At 50.6% G+C, this 17,248-nt stretch overlaps 1 protein-coding gene across 4 annotated transcripts in view; it reads left to right on the top strand.

Moving 5' to 3' along the window:
- The window catches only part of Maf (MAF bZIP transcription factor), a 312,248-nt gene that overhangs the window by 82,395 nt on the left and 212,605 nt on the right, over positions 1–17,248 (top strand). The window contains exon 3 of one of the 4 annotated variants that reach the window (XM_077792930.1): positions 10,010–10,028. The exons of 2 other annotated variants lie outside the window; for them this stretch is intronic. The gene's annotated coding sequence lies outside the window, so the exon portion shown is untranslated. Of the gene's footprint in view, positions 1–9,754; positions 9,780–10,009; positions 10,029–17,248 lie in introns of those variants that run through there. One more of the 4 variants, XM_077792928.1, reaches the window with a different exon arrangement.

Here is a 17,248-nt window from a genome sequence, read left to right as displayed (position 1 = left end):
TCTGAGTCTCTTATTTTTCCAAGTGAATTTCATGACTGTTTTTTCTATTTCTATAACGAATGCCAGTGGGATTTTAATTGGAATCACATTGAATCTGTATACCACTTTAGGTAGTATGGCCATTTTGACAATATTAATGTTGCCTATCCAAAAGCATGGGAGATCTTTCCATCTTCTAACGTCTTCTTCAATTTCTTTAGTGTTCTATAGTTTTAATTGTAGAGGTGTTTTGCCTCTTGTTAAGTTGATTCCCAATTTAATTGTGGATGGGGCAGTTTTCCTAATTTCTCTTTTAGAAGATTCATCACTGATGTATAGGAATGCATTGATTTATGGGTATTGACTTTCATAAAGTGCAAGAAATAAAATCAAGTATTAATAAATGGGATGGACTCAAAAGCTTCTTCTTAACAAAAGAAACAATCAATGAGGTGAAGAGAGAGCCTACATTTTGGGAGCAAATTGTTGTCACACTAACGTTAGATAGAGCGTTAATCTCCAGGATATATAAAGAACTCAAAAAACTTAAACATCAGAAAAACAAACAATCCAGTCAATTAATGGGTTAAGGAGCTGAACAGACACTTCTCAGAATACGACATACAATTGATCAACAAATGTATGAAAAAATATTCAACATCTCTAGTAATCACAAAAATGTAAATCAAAACTACTCTTTCATCTCATGCCAGTCAGAATGGTGTTGTCAAGAATACAAACAACAATAGGTGTTGGCAAGGATGTGAGGGGAAAGGCACACTCATACATTGCTGGTGGGACTGCAAATTGGTGCAACCACTCTGGAAAGCAGTATGGAGATTCCTTAGAAAACGTGGAATGGAACCACCATTTGACCCAGCTATCCCACTCCTTGGTCTATACTAAAGGACTTAAAATCAACCTACTCTAGTAACACAGCCACACCAATGTTCATAGCAGCTCAGTTCACAATAGCTAAACTGTGGCAGCAACCTAGATGCCCTTCAACAGATAAATGAATAAAGAAACTCTGTTATATATACACAATGGAATATTACTCAGCATTAAAAGAGAATAAAATCATGGCATTTGCAGGTAATGGATGGAGTTGGAGAATATCATGCTAAACAAAGTAAGCCAATCCCCCAAACCCAAAGGCCTAATGTTCTCTCTGATAAGTGGATGCCAATCCATAACAGGGATGGGGAGTGGGGGGCCCAAGGGAAAATTGGAGGACCTTGAAGACATACAATTGATCAACAAATATATGAAAAGTTTTAATTGGTCAAAGGTAAGGGAGAGGTGTGGAGGGTACACAGGGGCAGGAAAGATGGTGGAATGAGATGGACATCATTACCCTAGGTACCTGTATGACTGCACATATGGTGCGACACTACATCGTGTACAGCCAGGGATATGAAAAATTGTGCTGTGATTGTGTGCAATGAGTCAAAATGCATTCTGCTGCCATCTAACCTAATTAGAATAAATAAATTAATTCCCCCAAAAAGCAGCTTTTTCATCAACATGTGGAGACCTAAGAAGATGTGTGCAGACGACGTGGACAGTTTGATAAATTTTGGTAGAAGGTTAGCCCCCATAACCTCTTCAAAGAGCACATAGACTCTTTCCCTCACCCAGAGCATTCCCTTGGGTCCCTGCGGTGGACCCCCCACCCCCCCCATGCACCCACTGTCTGAGCTTGTGAGTTTCAGTGTGTGGTTCACATCTTCTTCTGACAACTGGGAATTAGATGGAGCAGAAAGGCTTAAAAATTCGGAGGCAGGTCACGAGATCCTACCCCCTTGTTTTATGAGTGGGTAAACTGAGGCCGACAACTTGTCCAGGCCAGTCAGCGGTGAAGCTGGTGGAACTCTCCAGGTCTCCCAGGCTAGTGTTGTTTCCACCACAGTCGGTACCTGAGTGATTCTCGCCCTTACAACTGATGGGCTCGTGGGAGGGGAACCTGCCAGGGGACAGGTGACATATATTCCATTGAAGTTAAAAATTGCAGTGGTGGTGGAAATTATTCTGAATTATCCTCAGAATTATTAAGAAAATGACACCCTTAAATAAATGTTTGAAAGAAATGAGTTTCTTTCAATGGGAATAATACCTCACAGCTACTTCTCAGAACTCCAAAGAGAGAAACAAATTAAGAGACACCCTTCAAGCAGTCGGAGGGGAAAAAAGAAACACAGAGTTCCTAATAAATATCTCTCCAATCCAATTATAACATTCAAATCAAGGAGAGAAAAATAGGGTATCAAACATAATGAAAGTTCCCCTTCCCATCGGAAACACGGTCTGCTCCTCGTGGCCCGGCGCCGAAGGGGATTCCAAAGTCAGCGTTTGTGGGAGAGAAGGGAGGGGGGTAAAAGCCATGTAAATCAAAGTGAAATAATCAAATTTTTCTGGTGGAAATAAGTTCAGTTGTTTGATGTGATTTTGACACTCAGCATAATTTCAGCACCGACACTGGGGCTGGGGTTTGCGGTGTCTTGGGGAGATGAGATGGGAGTAGGGAGAACTGATCCATCAGGACAGTCGAGCTCAGGCGTTGGAAGCCAGGAGGCCTTCCCATTTAGGGGCGAGACCCAGATTTCCTCTAGATTCCCTGCTGATAGAGAAGCAGAGAAGACCTGTCACCAGCTGAAGGTGGATGCGTGGACCCCAGAATTCTTATCCACCAGAGCCTTAGAGGGGATCTTGTGGAAATACGGACATATTTAGCTAAGATGAGGTCACTGCTGGCGTAAGGAGGACTCCAGGTCTAGGGACTGGCCTCTAAGGAGCGGAGAGGGTGGAGACAGAGAAGACAGGGACGCAAGGAGGAGTGTTGTAGATACACCAACAACACGGGCCTGCTGGCCACCGCAGGATGTGGGACGGTGGCATGGAGTGGCTCTCAGAGCCTTCAGAGAGAGCAGAGTCCTGCTGACACCTTCATTTAGGACTCCTGGCCTCCACATTGAGAGGACACTTCTGGTTTGGTAATCCCCTGTAATGGGCACCTATGATGGCAGCCCTAGGGACCATCAGGTCAGACAGTTCCACTTACGGAAAGAAGAGCCTGCTCGCCACCAGGGTGTGGAGACTCCAGGAGCCCGGGAGCGAGGGTTCCTGACGGAAACTGCCTTGGAGCATTTCGCATGAGCAATTGAGCCTCTCCCAGGAACTCTCTGGGGAGGCCCTGCTCCAAGTCCCTCTTGTCAGTGAGGAGCAGGGGCCTCAGGGAGTCTAAAAGCTTCTAGCAAGACCCCTGTCTGCCACCTCGGGTGCTTGTTTGATATTTGTAGTGAGAAACTACGGTGAGACCTACAAGCCGCTCTGCAGAGACCAGTCCCAGCGTGCTCTGCAGAGAGCACGCCTTGAGCACCGGAGAGGAGGGACAGGCGGGTCTCCACAGCTCCTTTCTGGCTGAAACCACCCTGCTTCTGGAAGACACCGCCAGCTGTGCAAGTCCAGCCTGGTATGAAGAGACAGGTGCTTAGAGTGGCGTGGGGGAAGCATCCCAGGCAGGGAGTCTGGCACGACGAGAAAGGGGCTCTGCCCTTCTGCAGGTGGAGGTCTTGGGTGACTCACCTCTGGGCTCCCGTAGCCTGGGAGTCTACTGTGCAGACAGATGGAGGTGGGCCTGTGTCAGAGGGCACATGCCATCTAGGGGGTGACAGTGTTCCCTGAAGAACGTCTGTGGTGTTAGCGATTGAGATTATTGACCACTAGCCCTCAGTGTCTCTGTCTCTGTCTCTGTCTCTGTCTCTGTCTCTGTCTCTCTCTCTCTCTCTCTCTCATTGAGTTAAGCCTCTATAGTAGTTTCCTGTGAACTAATGCAACAAATCACCACAAACTGAGTGACTTAGATCAAGAGCAGTTTATTCTCTATAGTTCTAGAGGCCAGAGGCCTGGAGTTGAAGCTCAGGCAGGATAAGGTTTCCTCTGGATGTTCGAGAATTCGTTTCTGGCCTCTTCCGGCTTCTGGCTTCTGTTGGCATTCTTTGGCTTGTGGTGGCATCTCTCTGCTCCATGTCACCTTCTCCTCTGTCATCTGGTCATCTCCAGGTCACATTCTCCTCTGTGTGTCTAAGTCCCCCTGCCTCCCTCTAGGGATGCCTCTCATTGAGTCTGAGGCCCACTTGGGTGACCCGAGAGAAAACTGCTCAAGATTCTGAGCTTCGTCACACATTCTGCCATAAAAGGTGTCAACCGCAAATTCTGCACATTAAGGACAGGATGTGTCTTTGGGGAGAGTTTCTTGGACAGTTCAGGCCACGCCAACAAAACACCACGAACCGGAAGATTCACAAACAACAGGAATATTTCTCACAGTCCTGCAGGCTGCGAAGCTCCTGGTCCAGGTGCCAGCCGAGTCAGTGTCTGGAGGAGCCCGATTTTGGTTACCAGGTGGCACTTTCTCATCATGTGCTCACATGGGAGAAGGGACAGGGCAGCTCTCTGGAGCCCCCCTTCATGAGCCCTCTACTGACGACCTAATCACCTCCCAAAGGCCTCTCCTACAAAAAAAAAAAAAAAAAAAAAAAAAAAAAAAAAAAAAAAAAAAAAAAACATTGGTGATGAGCTTTAGACATGAATTTTGAGAGGACATGAACATTTAGCCCCACGGCTGCCATTCAGCCCCACGGCCACCATGCCATGTGGCTTCGCAGAGCCCCTCTCTAGAGCAGGAGCTGCCTGAGAGCTCGCATGTGTCTGCACACCCTTTTGCACAACTGTGCATGGCAACCCTGCGGGGTCTCCTGGGAGACACTAATAGGAATGGGGGCAGGGGAGGTGTGGATCGAGGAGCGTCAAGGGCACAGGTGGCCGCCTCTGACCCACCCTGGTGGAGCCCAGAGAGGCCTCTCAGAGGAGGTGTCTTCCAAGGGGTGGCCAATCCTGACAGCAGGGAAAACAGTCTCCCAATAAGCCTTTTTTTCCTGTCTTATTGTTTGTTTTAAATATGGGGATTCAGAGGCATGGAGAGGTCAATTAATCCTCTGCCTGTTTCTGAAACTTCCTTAGTAAAGGAGGGAGGGAGGGAGGGAGAGAGAGAGAGGGGGGGGAGAGGGAGAGAGAGAGAGAGAGAGAGAGAGAGAGAGAGAGAGAATTTACGTGCCAGCATTTAGACCCGTTCAAACGCAGCCGCGGGCATCCCATTTTGGTGGATGCGCTAAATGACTTAAGAGAGTTGGGAGACGTAGGAAAGATGTTTTTATTATTATTATTATTCAGAAGAGATTTTATTGGATCATATAAATCGTTACACTCACTTAAGTTTCTGCCTCAACCAAGACCAAGAATTACACCCACCAATATTCTCAGGCCGACTACTACTGTATAGAACCTTAAATTGTAACTTGCAAGAAAAAATAATAATAATAATAATAATCAGAGGGATTTATCATGATTGGAGAATCAGAATCTGGAAAATGAAAACACCCCCGGCTGCAGAGATGAATTTGCATACGAAAACAGCCCTGGGTGTCATGAGCAAGATCTGCTTCTCTTTCCACTGGTTTGTTTATTTTCCTAGCGCCATCATTTATTAAATAGCTCACATCTGAAGCATCTCCAGGCCCCGCCATCTGCATTTCGAAGAGAAGGACTCCTCTTTGTGAACCTCCTCCTTTGAAAACTTAATCCATATGGAATTCTCCATCCATATAGATGAAGGCAGATATACAAGGTATGTTATATAATCCCACAGCAAGAAACCGCTCTGTTAATAAAACTCGGAGAATTTCTAGTAGCAGCTGTGATAACAGAACCTGGGGAGCATCGTGCAGGGAGAGTAATAAAGCATAGTAAAGGAATTTAGGTTGTGTCTTTGAAACTGACTCAGTGTGTGACGGTTCCAAGCCTGCTGATTGTATTGGTCAGTGCCAGAACCACCCCCGCCCCCATCATTCAAAAATCATAGATGCCTAGAAGCTATTCTTGAGTGTCATACTTGTTATAATATCATATGGAGTCTTCCAAATGAAACTTTTTCTCAAGTGCAGCCCAGCTCTGCTCTGGAATTCCCTATTCCCCTTTCTTGCTCTATTCTTTTTTTTTTTTTTCCTGTTAAGACATCACCATCTGATATGACACATGTATCAGTTAGCTATTGCCATGTAACAAATACCACAATTCATTGCAGGTTTAAAACAACAACATTATCTTAGAATTTTTGTGGGTCTGGAACTTGGGTGGTCTGGTTTAGCAAGATCCTTTACCTCAGGATATTTTGCAAGGTGGCAAGAAAGACGGTGGCCAAGACTCTGGTCATCTCATAGCTCAATGAGGAAGAATTCAACAGGAGTCTCTGGGAACCATTATAGAAGCTGCTATTTTAATGATATATTTGTATATCATCTCCATTCTGCTAAAAGATAAATTCCATAACAGCCAGAGATGTTTCTGTTTTGCTTCTATGTCTACCGTCTCCAGAAGTGAGTTTGACATGTGGTCAGTACTCAGATATTTGTTGAACAAATGGACCAATGAAAAGGCTACTTCTGAGTTAGAGTCACAGTGACTTTTGGAGAGCAGAGGATGGTTGACAGAGAAATCAACTCCAGGGACACCAGTGGGACTCTGGATGGAGTTTGGTTGCCAATGGCCAGTGGTTTGCGTAATGGAACCTCCAGAGCAACTCGAAACTGCTGGGGTTGGGGGTTTCTGGGCTGAGCACCGGTGGAGGCTGCAGAAGTGGGGCTTGCCCAGAGGGAGAGTGCAGCTCTCTGCCACTCCCGAGCTCTTGAGTCTGGCTGTCCCCAAGCCGCACCCTTCAGGATGCACTGGAAGCAGAACCAGTGCTTCTCTGAGTTTTCCCGAGACAGTTACCAAACCTGAGGAAGGAGGAATGGAGGCCCCCAGGCCCCAGCCAGTCACTAGGAAGAACTGGCAGGAGGCACCTTGGGTCAGCAGTCTTGTAGAACAGAGCCCCACACCCGTGAGGTCTGCACTGGCTGCAGGTCCCCAGGGTCAAAAGTAAGCCACATCCTCAGCCTCCCACCCATTTAGGGTCAGAAGTGGGATGATAGAATAGAAAACTGGCTTTTCCATTTTAGGGACTTTGCAGAAGCCATTGGCGTTACAGACCTTGAGGTGGAAGACTAGGCTGGACTATGTGAGTGGGCCCAGTCTGATCACCTGAGAACCTTCTAGGATGGAGTACCTGGGGTGGAGACCTCAGGGTGGAAGCCTGTGGCTGGTTCTGAGTCACAGGAGGCCACATGCAGGGGCATCTGGGGGTCTTCCAGGAGCTGAGAGCCACGTCTGCTGAGAGCCAGCAGAGGAGCAGGATCTCAGAGCCACCACCCAGCAGAGCCGGACTCTGCCAGGAACCCGAGTGAGCAAAACGAATTTCCCCTGGTGCCTCCAGGAAGGAGCGCGGCTGGCTGCACTTCAGTTTTCGTTCAGCGAGGCCCACACTGGACTGGTGACCTCCGGAACTGCCATGCAATAAATCTGTGCTGTTTGCAGCCAGGGAATTGGTGGCCATTTGTTATGGCAGCAATAGAAAACTCATACGGTCGCACGCAAGAGCTCTGGCCTCCTGGGGAGGCCAAGTGTGATAGAAGGCCTTGGAAATAGCCGTGCAGAGGTTACACCTGCCGCCACCACAGCAAGGACCAAGAATCATAAATCCTGGATCTTTCCAAAAGAACCTTATTTTCAGGGAAATCCTGTTAGAACTAGGGATTGCAGGCCTTGGAGAAAGAACATTCCATTTTTATTAATGCTTGTCCACACAGGACGGGCCAGGTCTCTGCTGCTGCGAAGGCTCTGGGGGAGGAAGCTCTCTTCTCTGGGAACTTAACATCCTGGGAAGAACTGATGTCCTTCTTCCAGGTCTACAAAGAGCTGGTTGTTCTGAGCGCCACCTGCTTTTGTATCTTTAAGGAATCTTCTTACTGAAGTAAAGGAGCACAAGTCAACAGACCTTCACGATGGGCAAACACCCACAGAACCAGGGCCGACGACGTGGAGAACCCCATCAGAACCCCCCAGTGCCCCTCTCCCTGCGCTACCCCACCTCCATCCTAAACCCAAAGATGAGTTTTGCCAGCTTTTGTGTGCTGTGTCCATGGAATTGCATACAATGTTCTCTTTGGAGTCAGGCCTCTCATTCCTCCATGTGTTGGTGAGATTTTGCTGCCTTTTTCATGGAGAGACGGTGGTTGGTTTCTTCCTGTGGCTGAGCTGCAATCGTAGGAATAGCACATAGGGTACCCTTGACCATGGGTGTGGCCTCAGCTGTCTCTGCTTTGGGACCTTTGTGACTGGTGCTGAGGTCCCTGGACATGTCTGTCTGGGAACATGCAACCTACACCTCTCTACATGGGTTCACACCTGGGGCAGAGCGTCCCGGGCCGAGCACACTGCTTATCTTTCTCTCCATGAAGAGAACACAGGGCTGGAGCCAGCGTAACGTGAGGAGAGCAGGCTGGGCCACAGCAGCCTCAGACTCTTTATTGAACGTTCTCTTCTGCTCACTGCTCTGAGCTCATTTTGATTTGGGGCGGTCATTGCAATTTTTGTCTTTTGAATGTCCCTTCCATCTCGCACCCCTTGGGAATGGCTGACTCACCCCCACCCCAATCCCAGGCAGGCCGTTCTAAGAAATGTGGCGAATGCCTCTGTGTCTACATTCTGGTCGTCTGATCCTGAACAGCTGACCTCAGAGCTCATGTCTGAACCTCCTGCTATACCCCCTCCCCCCCCAGACAGACACACTGCCCAGCTCATGGGGTATTTTGTTTTATTTTTAAATAGGATTCTTTTACTTCACCAAGAACTTTGCCTGACAGTGCACAGGTGTTCTATACTCACGTGTCAGTACGTGGAGACTCCTCTCTCTCTCTCTCTCTCTCTCTCTCTGTCTCTCTCTGGCTGCCAGGAGTTGCATGGTCTGAGTGCACCATGATTTATTCATCCAGTGCTAACCACTGAGTCTTGGAGCTCAACCCTCCTTTGGGTCAGTGGAGGCTCCTCCGTGGATCTCCCCACACAGCCCTTGGTTTCCTGGGGTACAGAGGCCCTGGTCACTCCCACTGGCCTTTCGTCTTCACTCCTGCCTCATTTGAATGGCTGAGGATTCAATCAAGACTCAGGCACGTGTCCAGCCGTGCCCGTGTCCAGGCTGGTGAGTTGTACAGCAGCTCAGGAGGATGCCCGGCAGCACCAGGGCCAGGCAGACGACGTGAGGGCTCCGCAAGGCTCCTCCTGGGCCCTTTTGGCTTCCAGGCTACGTGACTGCATCTACTCCTCAGCTTCTATCTGTCTGGGAGTCGATAAACAGCTGCTCCCTGGACACTTTCCCTCTGCCCTGCACAGGTCTGGGCACTTGGAAGCACCATGTTTAGAACTCTCTATCCTCGTTTTCCCTAAAAAAGAGTCAGACCCTCGGCTTCTCGCTGCTGTTGCTTTGGCCAGGTGGATTCTTCTCTCTGAATCACCCTCCCTCCTTGTTTTCTAAATGAGAGTTCTGCCCTCCAGAACCCCTCCTATCACCCAGACTGTTGGGTACCTCTGTTCCCTGGTGGGTCCTCCCTCCCTCTGCTGTTGCTCTTGCTTTGTGTTGTGACATTGCCCGGCTGTCCTTTCTCTGAAATCCCCAAGGGAAATCACTGGCATTACTCAGTTTTATTCCCTGGGCTTTGGTCACAGGAGGGGATTGCCTAGAACATTCTGTGCACACAGGACGGATGGGTGGATGGATGGATGGATGAGGAGGGGAGGACCTGTTAGGCCTAAGAGATTTCTGCTCCTCTTGACTCCCTGCCAGGAGGCTGGAGAAAGCGGGAGGGCTGCTTCCAGAGTGAGCTGTTCCACTCCACGGTGCCTGAGCCAGAGGGGAATCAGGACGGGTTCACTTCCATGTGGCTGAGATGGGTTCTCCCCCGAAGTTCATCTAACTTGAAAACTGGCTTCTCGGCCTTTCTCTGATGATGGTGATGATACCATAGCACAACACTAGCTGCCTATGACATAAGGGGCATGACCCCTGTGCCCATTGCCCTGTTTGATCTGTTCCCTGCAGGTTGGTGGAACCCTCAGGGTACACCTAGGAGATCCAGGCCATGTGACACTGCAGCCTCCCATAAACACAGGAGGATTCTGGGGGACCTCGGAACCTGCCCCAATGTCACTCAGATACTAGGTGGCAGGACCATGCTCCAATCCCAAGCAGCATCACCCAGAGTGGCCCTCCCAACTGCACGTGAAGGGGAAGACGGGAGGGAGGAGAGCCTGAGATTCTCGATATCCAGGGCAGGGCATTTCCCTCCACACCAGTCTCCTGAAGTCCCTGGAGCGGTTTTCATTTTCTCATCACCCCAAAGAAGAAGGAGGTGCTGAAGGGGCTTCCCACTGCCCAGAGAGTGACCAGAACCCTGGCGGAGGCCAGCTCTCCTGCCTGCTTTCCAAATGGGGTGGGCAGCAAGAGAGATCCGCGGTGGCAGCACCAAGCAGCTGACAGGCCACCCGGGTCCCCAGGGACAGACTTCTTAAGTCCCGAGACTTCGACTTTTCGATTCTCGATGCAAATGCTTCTCCCGCTGATTTGTAACCGCATCCCTCTCGGATTGAGTGGATTGACAGGCCGTCTCGTTTCCCCGTATCTTCTGGATCCCGGAAGCTGAGAACACAGAGACTTATCCCCATCTGGAGAGATTCTCATTTAAAATGCAGAGAGTTCATCCATATGCAAAGATGAAAGCTGAGCTATTCACCTCCAGGAGCAGGGGCTCTGGGAGGCCCAGGAGATTTCTAGGGAGTCAGGTGCTCTGAAGCCCCCAGAGTCCTGGCCAAAGACCATCTCCTGAATCTGAGAGCCCTGGGGTCTCTGCAGACCCTGAACTACGGCCCTCTCTGCCTGCCTTTCCACATCCTGGGTAAGAAAATGGAGTTTCTCCCCACGGGGTGCACTGAGATTGTTCCCTAACTTTGGAATGGGCTTCAGTAGCTGAAGGGCTTCTTCCTGTTCTTTGGCTTCATTAAAAAAATAGTCAATTTCCCCAAACAGGGAAAAAATGCCTCCTCGCGGTCATTCTAGTTCTTTGTGATTCGTTTTCCCATTGAGATTAAGCAATGCCGTGGAGTGTACAGGTGAATCTCCACCTACCCACACGCCCACCACGGGCACCCCAGAGGGCTCCCGCGGGCCCCCTTCCTGCGCAGACCACTGGCATCACGGATTGGTTCTGCCTGATGGTGAACTTCACCAAGGGGAGTCACGCAGGATGGACTTGAGCTGTTCTTGGCCTTGAAAGCCGGAGGTCCTGTAACGAAACCATCCCTCGTTAAGATGAAAAAAAAAAAAAAATGTTCTGAGGGAGATTTCAATAGATATTCATTCAAAACGGGAGAGAAACTTTAAACTCCCCGCCCCCATCACCCTCCCCACCAGGTGAAAATCAGTGGAGTGACCTGGGCCAAACCTGGGTGGCACGTTTAGGATGGACTGCTTAAAATAGGCTAACTATTCTACTCCAAATACACTTTGTGGGAGGTGGGAGGAGGAGGGGGTCCTCGGGGACAGATGATGGAGAGGCGGTGACAGACACTGATCTGCGAGGAAGTGCTGTTCTCACACAAGAGGGTCCAGCCCACCCAGTTCGAGAAGCAATGAGGATTTATTTATTTTAGGATAGCTACTGATACTTTTAAATGATGCTGCAGAGGGTAACTGGTGGTCAAATGAATTTGAGAAATATTCCCTGCAGTCTCTCCTTCTTGGAGGTTTATAATGTCCATTATGACTTAACTCATCAAAGGCACTGATAAGTCCTGCTGTAAAGGTAGCTATTTAGCTTGCTCGAGGGAGCAAGAACAGATCCCTCTATGCTTGAAAATCTTCTTTCCATCTTGCAAAGCTCATTGTTTTTTTGTTTTGTTTTGTTTTTCAACCTGGGTGCCGAAAGCCAGCAGAAACAAAATCAGTCCCTGAGTGAGGTTTTGATGTTCATGTTTTAGTTCTGATAAACACGTGGCCTACACTGATATTGATTCAGATTATCCTAACATTTTCAAAGACATTCAAGTGATCAGTGTAGCTATGTGGTCACTTCAATCCCCCCCCACCACCACCAAAGTTGAGTGGAAATGGCCAATTGGGAAAATTTATTTTACTCCTTTCTTTACAACTTTGTTCTCCTGACTCTCTGACTAATTATTTTGAGTTTCGAGGCCATCATAAATGCTCCCCTGGCCAACCACTGCACCCCCACCTCCAAAACTCAAGAGGTTAGGCCCCACATGGGACAGGGACCCTGAGCTGGCAGGGGAAGTCCTGGGCGAGAGGCAGCCATGGTCCCAGGGCCACGCACCATGTTCCATGGTCAGGCTTCGTTTTTGCCTTGGGCCTTTTCTTTCCTCTGGGGTGCATTGGAACGACCCACAAGGCTTCCCAAATCCACCCCCACAGCCCCCGGGGACCCAGGTTCTGTCTGTGAGGAGCGCCAGCGCCTTGCAGGTCACACATCCATCCCATTATTGGATGGATGCTTTATTAGTCCTTCTGCAGAAGTCATTTCTGCTAATTTGCTAATTCACTCTGTGCCTCTGCCCGACGCTGGCCACCCGTGGACCCTTTTCAACTTAGCTCCTGTTTGGCCAGACACAGTGTCTATGTGCCGCGTTTGGATGTGTAAGTCCTCTGGAGAAAAGGAAGTCCAGGAGGGACCCAGCGAGTTTTCATGCTTAAAGAAGACGCATGGGAAGTTCAATGGTGCTTTAAAATCACCTCATCTAAAAAATTTCCAAAGCAATTTTAGAAGACAAAAACAAAAACACCTTTTTCTTGCAGAGTTTTGCTGTCTCCAGCAGTTAGCTTGTGCCTATGGCCTGAATTCAACGAAATTCAACATACAACCAGTGTACACGTATGGCACATGTATGCATGTGCTAGTTTCTCAGAATGACAAACTCAGCCCCAGTCCATGGAGAGCCCTCAGCCTCATTGGAGATTCAGTGCCTCTGTGTAATGAGATCAAATAATAACAAGTGGGTGGCATACAAGCAAAGGACAGAACTTAATGGTCCTAGCACCATAAACGTATTCACTTATTCACTCTTCAAACAGCGCTGTCAAGGGGGTATTATTATTCTTGTTGCTGTTCTAAAGTGAGAAACCTGTGGCACAGAAAGGTCAAGACACTCTCACACAGTGAGTCGTAACACGGGATTGAAGAAGAGATTGCTGATCCAGGAGGGAACAGGCCATTATTGAGTGTTTCTTGTATACCAGTTCTCATGCTAAATCTTTTCACATAACATCAGGTCTCATCTTCCTAAGGCTCATCAGGCCAAAGAGCAAGTTATCTGTTTTTGTAGATATGAAACTGAGGCTTGGGAAAGCTAAGCACTTTTTCCAGGGGTCCTGGGACCTATAAGGGTAGGTCCAGGACACAAGCTGGTGTGACCCTCAGTCCTCTTCACCACACCCAGGATGCTGACTCTCCTGGGCCAGACCTCTGGGTTCTTCCTCTTGCCGAGCAGCTTTCTATACAAATCCCTTTGCACACACACAACTGTAGGCTCACTTGCACACACACACACACGCCCCTCTTCCAAGGCCACCAGCTGCTCTGTTTGCTCCAGCAGGAAGGGCCCAGCTGAGCAGCTTCTAACCTGGTCCTCAACAGAGACCACAGTCCAGGGCTGGAGCTGCCAGGAGGGTCAGGGTTCCACCTTCGCAGCAGGCACCTGGCTCAGCTGCCACCTGGAATATGCCCCAGGCATCTCCCAGGGCAGGCTGTCCTGGTCCATTCTCCTGTTGAAGGAAACCCTTCACCACTCACACAGGAGGCCCGAGGGCTGCTGCTGGGCCTGTGAATGCCCAGTGGACGTGTGTGTGGCCCCAAGGAATGAGGCCCCTCTGGGTTATCTGCAGACAGCTGGGCTCTGCTCCCTTCTCAGCCACCATGGGCCGGGGTCACCTGAAGGCTCTGCTTCTGGGTGGGGAGAAGCCAGAGCCCATGTTGGGGACAGGGACTGTGGGGACCCACAGTGGCAGCATCTTGGGCATCTCCAGCATGACCCTGGCTCAGCCGGTGCCTGGTGAGAAGGGAGGTCCCTGGGTCTTGGAGAACATGGACTCCAACCTGGGTTGTGGGTGCTTTTGGATAAATGACTGCTGGGAAGGGCTCTTAGCCCTGTCCCTCCCCACCACTGCCCTGGAAAAGGAATAGCCATGCAGTCGGAAGTCCCAGACGGTGCGAGTGGAAGATGCAGAGGGGCGCACGGGGCACCTGCGGCTGCTACGTCTGCTCTGAGCCCTCCCCATCCAGCACACCCCTTCTGCCCCTGGCACTGCTGGTACTCATCAGGATGGCCACTGTTCCATGAGAGGTGACTCACATTCCTGACCTGCCACAGGGAGCCAGTCCAGGGAGCACAGATGGCAAGGATCACGGCAGGTCATGTCACTGCCTGAGTGTGGCCCGGAGGATGGAGACCCAACTCAGGGAGGCTGGAGACCTCGGGTCCCCAGGCTCTTCTGGCCGTCTAGCCTGCCAGCTTCACTGAGTCCCTCTATTCAGCTCCCCTGACCTTCTCTGAGTTAAGTGAGCCATAGCCTCGGGCGAGCAGGGTCCCGTCTGCCTGGCCTCTGCCGCAGCAGAGAGAAGCTTATTTTCATTCTTCTTGTCACTTCCTCAGAGGATCCCCATGACCTGGTCTCACAGCCCCTGTTCCTCCTCACACCAACTCCCCCGACACGCAGCTGATGGCCGATGGCTCTGCCCCTTCTCTTTCCTCCCTCCTTTCCTCTCTCTTTGCTCCCTTCCCTTCCCTGCTCCATTTCCTCCAGCAGCATTTGTTCAGAAGCCCCGATGCACATTTACTGATGGGAAGAAGGAAGGAGGGAAGAGGGATGCGGAGCGCTCCCCCATCCTGGCATCTGCTGTGAGATGTCCCAGCCCCTCTCCTTGGACCCCTCTTCAGGTGCTCAGTGAGAGGTGGCTCTGTGGCTCTGTGCAGGGCGCAGGCAGCCTGGTGATTCCCTCCTGCAGCTGCCACCCGGTCCCGTGCCCCATGCCACCCCATGTGCAGGGACGAGCACAGGAAGCTGGAGGGGGCGTGGGAAGGGCAGGTGGTGACGGAGGCGTGAGCTCCTCTGTAAGGGGCTGGAGGCTCCCCTGTAGGACCCGTCTCTTATCAAGCGGGAGCTGGCAGGCTGCGTGTTAATCAATTGATAGCATCTCTCGGCAGCCAGCCGGCAGCCAGCTCGGGTTTTGTAAAAGACCAGGTCGTCGATTTCCCATCTCTCCATCCTCCTGGTGGAGATTTGGGCTGGAGGCGGGAGGCACCGCTGAGGCTCTGCCTGGAACTCTGGAGAAGTGCCAACTGCACACTGCACTTCCCCTGCGGAAGGAAACGAACCCCCAGATAGAGGGAAAGGAGAAGAAGGGAAATGCCAAGAAAGTTCTGGGGGAAATGAAACTGTCACATGACTGTGGTCTCCCCCCGTTGGGAGGATGGGCTGAGAGCAACCAGGACAGGACCGCCTCAAAACCCAACCAGTCGGGGCTCCTTTATGCTCCCCACAGCTGCAAATGCCTCTCACAGCTCTTTGTCCTGACACCCTCCTCCCCACACCCTGTCCCCTGACCCAGCACTTTCCGCTGCACCAGCCACCCTGGCTGCAGTCTTTCCCCGTAGCAGGCTGACTTCCAGGCTTGGGTCAGGAGAATCTGCCCAAGTTGGAGCAGGCTGCACCCTGCTGTCAAAGTGGCTTTGCTCAGTTCATGCGTCATTGAATAGAGGCTTCCTGGGACCATCTCGCCCACCCAGGTGATCCTTCTAGAACCCAGGTGGTTCTGTGCTAGGGCCTGCATTGTGTCCGGGAGGCAGAGGAAGCTCAGACATGCAGGAGTGAATCAGTCCTTGGATGGATGAGGAGGGGGTGGAGGGAGGAAATATGGGCTGGAGGAAGGGGAGAGATGATAGATGGATGGATGGAAGGAAGGGAGGGAGGGAGGAAGGAAGGAAGGAAGAGTATGAGAGGCAAGACCCCAGTAGGAGTCTGAGGCATTCACAGTGGGTGGTCAAGAGTAGGATTATAGAGTGAGAAGGGCAGTGTCCATGGCTGGTGACCTCAGGCAAATCACTTGCTCACCTGCACAATGGCACTGTCACAGAGCCTCCTTCAGAGGTAATTGTGAAGGAAGAAACACGGACTGAGGTAAAACATGGAAGGTGCTCACCATCACCAGACCTGAATGTAGAAGATCTCAGGATCCAGGAATACTGTCTGTGAGGATGGACAGGAGGAGGCGGGACAGGCCACCATGGGGCTGCATGAGTCCACAGGGCGCCCTCCCTGTCAGAGCAGCTGTGCCTGGGAGCCCCATACCCACCCCCTCTCCACTCTGCGCGTCTTGGGGCTCGCCTAGTCACCCCCCTAGTTACCACTTCTCTTATCCCAGGCCGTCGTAAGCTCAGAATGCTTCCTTGGTCTTTATGTTTCCCATCCTGTTTATTAGTCAGGGAAGGGTAACAGATGTTTAAAAGAATCAACAGAAAAAAAAATATCAAATTGTCACACAGACACCACTCCCTGAGGGTGTTCCTGCTGAGAGGATCGCCTCCAAGTGGAAGCTCAAAGGCTCCAGGGCACTACTCTGCCATTTTTTCCTAATTCTCCATTCTCCCCTCTCCTGTGCTAGCAGATGCAGGAGGAGAAGGGAAGGGATCAGGCAGAAAACTTTCCTGGCCCAGGTCGGAAATGGACTCAGCTACTCACTCACATCCTATTGGCCAGAACAAGTCACATGGCTCTATCTGAACTGAAAGGGATGCTGGGAAATGTAGTCTAGCTGTTTTCCCTGAAGAATAGGAAGTGGGGTTTGGTGAGTGCCAAGTGGCCTCTGCTCTGTCTGGAGTCATTGTCCACCCTTGGATGAGACACAGCCTTTGGTTCACACCTGGCTCCAGGCTGACTGTCCTTGCCCAGCTCTGTCCCTGGCTCTGACATCCCTTCCCCAAGAGAGCTATGGCCCATCCCACTCCTCCTGCCTTCTCCTCATAGTGAAAGCTGAGAACATCTGGGTGCATGCACAAAACAGGGCAGAGCCTCAGGCCACCAGGAAGCACCATGCCAGGGAGACTTCTCCTCCTGCAGGGTGATGGCTGTGCCTTTGACCTCATCCTAGAGGGGGACCCGGCCCCTTCCGGCCCCTTCCTGCCTCCTCCCTCCCTAGTTCATCCCAATCTGGGTCACACCACGTTGTGGTTGGACTGGGCTGTTTTTATCTTAAAATCCAAGCCAATTAAAAAT

This window comes from Urocitellus parryii, chromosome 15 (genome assembly GCF_045843805.1).
Source record: "Urocitellus parryii isolate mUroPar1 chromosome 15, mUroPar1.hap1, whole genome shotgun sequence".
Taxonomy (NCBI): Eukaryota; Metazoa; Chordata; class Mammalia; order Rodentia; family Sciuridae; genus Urocitellus; species Urocitellus parryii.
The sequence above is the reverse complement of the archived record's forward strand: the minus strand, read 5'-3'. Positions and strand labels throughout refer to the sequence as shown.